Source organism: Oncorhynchus mykiss, chromosome 17, assembly GCF_013265735.2.
Source record: "Oncorhynchus mykiss isolate Arlee chromosome 17, USDA_OmykA_1.1, whole genome shotgun sequence".
NCBI classification, from domain to species: Eukaryota; Metazoa; Chordata; class Actinopteri; order Salmoniformes; family Salmonidae; genus Oncorhynchus; species Oncorhynchus mykiss.
This window is the reverse complement of record NC_048581.1, coordinates 31959535-31965534: the sequence shown is the minus strand read 5'-3', so window position 1 is coordinate 31965534 and position 6000 is coordinate 31959535. Positions and strand designations below refer to the sequence as shown.

Genomic DNA, 6000 nt, shown 5'->3' with positions numbered 1-6000 from the left:
TTGCAGAAGAGGGATTATTTTAGTATTTCTCTCTCTCTCTCTCTCTCTCTCTCGCTCTCTCTCTCGCTCTCTCTCTCTCTCTCTCTCTCTCTCTCTCTCTCTCTCTCTCTCTCTCTCTCTCTCTCTCTCTCTCTTTCTCTCTCTCTCTCTCTCTCTCTCTCACAGACACACACATTGACAGACAAACAATTGACTTGGTCCCCATTTTGTTGGTCCCCACAATGTTAAATGCTATCTCTAGGGGGTTTAGGGTTAAGGTTAGAATTCGTGTTAGGGTTAGAATTAGGTTTAGGGTTAGGAGCTAGGGTTAGTTCAGGGTTAGGGTTAGGGTTAGATTTTCGGGTTAAGGTTAGGTTTAGGGTTAAGGTTATGGTAAGGGTTAGCGTTAGCGTTAGGGTGAGGGGTTAGGGAAAATTGGATTTGGAAAGGGACTGGATTGTGTGTCCCCACAAGGTTAGTTGTGCAAGACTGTGTGGGTGTGTGCGTGTGTGTGTGCGTGCGTGTGTGCGTGTGCAGTGTGGTATTTCCAGTAGACTAGGCTACAACTACAAGGCCCATGGTACGTTTCGACGCGTCTCATGACGTAACTTCATGTGAGCACGAGCAGACTGGAGCAAAGACGCGATTGTAAAGATTACTCACTCTAGTATTGTCCTACACTGAGTCCGTTTACCAGCACATTAGAGCGAAAATAGTTGGACAGCATATAACAACGTTATAAACATTAATATATTAGCAGGTGAATGTAAAAATGACTCGACAATTCGGTGTTTAGGGCAGCACGGACAGAATCGCTTTCCTTTCATCCTTCCTTTTTTTCAACTGGAGCATTCAAATTGGATTTCGAGCGAATATCGGGAAAGTCCAGATGATGCTGTCGGATTATCATTAGGTAAGGCGAGTTTGAAACACATACAATGTGCTTTATTTTATGTAGCTGACGTGTTGTTTTACTGCAATTTGCTTGGCTACCCAGGGGAAAGTTATTGTCATCATCAGCACAATATAAAATTGTAGCCTAACGTTAATGTTGCACACCTTTTACACGTTTTTTTTTCTGTTGTCGACTATTAACGTTACCCGTAGTAGGCCTAGCCTACAATGTATCACTTTTTACTTTCAAGTTAGTCTATTCATGGCACAGAAACCAAACAATGACAACATTTTCCAGCAGTAAGAAAACCCCAAAATGAGGTTGGTTTATAGCCCATTGTCATCATTCACACATGGAAAACCAAGTAGCCTACCTATAACGTTACCCATTTAACTATTAAGAGAGAGGTAGGGTATGTGTAATGAAATGTCTATGGCACTTTTGAAGTATGTATATTACGTTACTGGTTGTGCACAATGAAGGGTCTCTCTTTCCCTCGTGTGGTTGACAAGCTGGTTTGGCCCGCACAGAGAAAGCCCAGCTGGGGGCTATTGTTCCCACAACATAAACTGATTTGCATGCATCATCTTGCTCGAGCATCTGGCCTCGTGATTCCCTCTTTTGTTCCCCCAAATTCGGGCTCGTTTGCTCAACTGTCCAGTCATATTCATTGCTGTCCCTATCATAATAGAGCTGTGTTTGTGTGTAGCATATACTGTCTTTACTTCGAAATACCCTTTGACCCTTCTCTATATAAGGTTAGGCTTATTTGAAGAGAAACTGGCTTCGATTCAAACTGTCATCTGAGTATGGTAGGGCTGTTAGTAGCCAACTGTCTATACTTTGACATTCCATTTGCCCCTCCAGTCTATTATAAGCACAGTTGATTCATGATTGTGCTGTCTTAGAAAACAGGCTTTGCATCATCATACTGTCGTCTGACTATATTCCTCAGTAGTGGACTACATCATCTGTGGATGCTTGGGAGAGTTTAAAAATAACACCATCATATCACTCTCACCAGAGTTTCCATTCCTGAAATGGGCTGGATCCGTTTCCTTTATTTAATCAGGCCTGTCTCCCTACTCGACTCCAACCTCCCAAATAAGATGCTTTTCCGACTCACCCCTGGTATGTCAACAGGTTGTGCTGGGATCAGTTATGCAAGTCCATTTGTTTGGGGCGAAAAGCCCTAAGGATGGGTGTGTGTTTCATGCCTTGATTCGGGAAGAAAAACAAACGTGGGGTCACCGAAGGTTGCTGAGGCTGAACATGGATGGAGCGTTCAGAACCTGCCGTTTGTGAGGATCACGTTAGGGTTCTGTGACTCGGAAGTCGCTAAAGGGTAGAGAAACACAATTAGTTAACATCAACCCTGGGGCACATACTGAAAACATGTAACTTATGGTTTATTACACATAGCCACAAAGTTACTACGTAATTCATAGGCTGTATCATGTTAACAACAGCAACATTGGGTGTGCCATGATCAACATTTAGGCCTATGTTTGTGTAGTGTTGTGCAAGCTTGGCTTATAACTGTATTTTAGCCTACATTCCATGTCAAGGGCCCTTACATGCTCACCATTCTCATGACATTGGTTCATGCTTAGGTTGGAACTTGTGTGACTGATCTATTTTGAACAGAGAGTGAATGAATAGACAAAACATTAAACAACTCGCCACCTAGCCTGTAAATCTTTCTAACTTGGAGATCTGCCTCTGTGGTAAAGTCAATTAATGAAAGTACTTGGAGATCTGCCTCTGTGGTAAAGTCAATTAATGAAAGTACTTGGAGATCTGCCTCTGTGGTAAAGTAAATTAATGAAAGTACTTGGAGATCTGCCTCTGTGGTAAAGTCAATTAATGAAAGTACTTGGAGATCTGCCTCTGTGGTAAAGTCAATTAATGAAAGTCATTCCTGGAAAGATCCCTTTCTTCCCTTTTTCCTGACTGGACAGAAAGACATAAAGGCTATTTTAATTGGTCCTATCCAGTCCAGTCCTCTCCTCTCCACATTCCTTTTTCTGCTTACGCCCCGCCCCTCCTTCATTCCTCTCCTGTTATCAAGATCGACTTGATGTGTTTGAAAGGTCCAATCATGGGCACCTACAAGCCACCGCCTCTTATCTCTCGCAGGTTGCGTCCAAAATGGCACTCTATTCCCTATGTAGTGCACCACCTTTGGGTGCGTCCAAAATGGCACTCTATTCCCTATGTAGTGCACTACTTTTGACCCGGGACCCATTAGTGCGGGTCAAAAGTAGTACACTATATAGCGAATAGGATGCCATTTGGGATGCATCCTAATTTTCTTGTTCTCCATGAACTTGGAAAATGGAGAGGTTGCCTACCTGGCCGATTTTGCTTCAACGCTATAGGGGAAGCACATTTGCTTGGGAACTTTTGTTTTGCCCATGATTACCTCTCTACTTAATATAATGTTTACATACCCTACTTTACTCATCTCATATGTATATGTATATACTGTACTCTATATCATCTACTGCATCTTTATGTAATACATGTATCACTAGCCACTTTAAACTATGCCACTTTGTTTACATACCCTACATTACTCATCTCATATGTATATACTGTACTCGATACCATCTACTGCATCTTGCCTATGCCGTTCTGTACCATCACTCATTCATATATCTTTATGTACATATTCTTTATCCCTTTACACTTGTGTGTATAAGGTAGTAGTTTTGGAATTGTTAGGTTAGATTACTTGTTGGTTATTACTGCATTGTCGGAACTAGAAGCACAAGCATTTCGCTACACTCGCATTAACATCTGCTAACCATGTGTATGTGACAAATACATTTGATTTGATTTTTCACCATTCTTCTGACTGATGGTTGGAGAATGGGGCAAAACAAATAAAAGTGGTAACTTTCTGTCCTGAATTTGTATGATAGTATAATGACATGTGTTCTCTGTGACATTGCTGCTCATAAGCAAATGGACGTTATCCTTACCTATAGCTAAATCGGTACCTTGTATGAGGATGACACCAGTAGTTGACAGATGTAGCCTAGCTTTTTTAGTTTGAATTTCAGAAGACCATCTTCACTCTCTGAGGAAGATGCATTCTAGGCACAACACGGTATACTTATTTTTTTTTAAACAATTATTTATTTGCCTTTCAGGGTAGTCTGTGTTTTACCTCAATGAATAATTCAAAGTGTTTGAAATGTAAACTGCCACCCTACATCTGCTACCTCAAAAGTCAGACTCCTGAGGTTATGTCACCGTTGGACTCCATTTTAAACTGACATGATGACATCTCCCTTACCCCCCATTGTTAATGACGTTAATAAAGAAGAATAAACTTTGACTGTATTAAATTATCTGGAAATTCTCTCTCTCTCTCTCTCTCTCTCTCTCTCTCTCTCTCTCTCTCTCTCTCTCTCTCTCTCTCTCTCTCTCTCTCTCTCTCTCTCTCTCTCTCTCTCTCTCTCTCTCTCTCTCTCTCTCTCTCTCTCTCTCTCTCTCTCTCTCTCTCTCTAAGCCAGCCATAAGCTTATTAGCTTGCAGTCTAACCCTTTTTATGAGGTGACATGTTTGGATCAGACTTTGTCCTTCCCTTGATAATCTCTTTATAGAGATGGGTGCCTATGAAATGGCCACCTACAGCCAAAAGCAACCCTCTTTATTGGATTGTGGAAAATGGCACCTATGACCTCTGTAAACAGGGTTACGTTAAAGTCCTAAAAGTCTTGTTAGGCTGACACAGTATGTACTGGGTATTTTGTAATCAAACATCATAACAATGACAAAAATAGTACAAAATACATTAAATGTAAGTACCTGACGATAGACACAAGGAAGCACAGGACAACATGTGCAGAACAACAGTATGTTGATGGCTGTAGTTTCGTGATTTGTCTGTTAGCATGGAAATAACTCTGAATTAGCAGGAGGCTAATGCGAGCGTTACATCTCACCTGCTAGAAAACTTTTATATATATATATATACTAAAGGTCGACCGATTGTCATTTTCCGATACCGATTATTGGAGGACCAAACAAAGCCGATGCCGATTAATCAGCCCATTTTTATATATATATTTGTAATAATGACAATTACAACAATACTGAATGAACAATAAACACTTTTATTTTAACTTAATATAATAGACCAATAAAATCTATTTAGTCTCAAGTAAATATTGAAACATGTTCAATTTGGTTTAAATAATGCAAATACAAAGTGTTGGAGAAGAAAGTAAAAGTGTAATATGTGCTATGTAAAAAAGCTAATGTTTAAATCAAATCAAATCAAATGTATTTATATAGCCCTTCGTACATCAGCTGATATCTCAAAGTGCTGTACAGAAACCCAGCCTAAAACCCCAAACAGCAAGCAATGCAGGTGTAGAAGAACGGTGGCTAGGAAAAACTCCCTAGAAAGGCCAAAACCTAGAGAGGAACCAGGGGTGGCCAGTCCTCTTCTGGCTGTGCCGGGTGGAGATTATAACAGAACATGGCCAAGATGTTCAAATGTTCATAAATGACCAGCATGGTCGAATAATAATAAGGCAGAAGAGTTGAAACTAGAGCAGCAGCACGGTCAGGTGGACTGGGGACAGCAAGGAGTCATCATGTCAGGTAGTCCTGGGGCATGGTCCTAGGGCTCAGGTCAGTTGAAACTGGAGCAGCAGCACGGCCAGGTGGACTGGGGACAGCAAGGAGTCATCATGTCAGGTAGTCCTGGGGCATGGTCCTAGGGCTCAGGTCCTCCGAGAGAGAGAAAGAAGGGGGGGGGGGGGGGGGCAACCCAGACAGGATGACCACATCAGTGAATCAACCCACTCAGGTGACGCACCCCCTCCAGGGACGGCATGAGAGAGCCCCAGTAAGCCAGTGACTCAGCCCCTGTAATAGGGTTAGAGGCAGAGAATCCCAGTGGAAAGAGGGGAACCGGCCAGGCAGAGACAGTTTAAATAATGCAAAAACAAAGTGTTGGAGAAGAAAGTAAAAGTGCAATATGTGCCATGTAAGAAAGCTAATGTTTAAGTTCCTTGCTCAGAACAAGAGAACATATGAAAGCTGGTGGTTCCTTTTAACATGAGTCTTCAATATTCCAAGGTAAGAAGTATTAGGTTGTAGTTATG

The 6000-nt window shown here is 41.6% G+C and overlaps 1 protein-coding gene across 1 annotated transcript in view; it reads left to right on the top strand.

The window, feature by feature from the left end:
* Positions 1 to 576: 576 nt before the first annotated feature.
* LOC110493727 (E3 ubiquitin-protein ligase pellino homolog 1) overlaps positions 577 to 6000 on the top strand; it is a 53388-nt gene continuing 47964 nt past the window's right edge. The window contains exon 1 of the mRNA XM_021568154.2: positions 577 to 892. The gene's annotated coding sequence lies outside the window, so the exon portion shown is untranslated. The remainder of the gene's footprint in view (positions 893 to 6000) is intronic.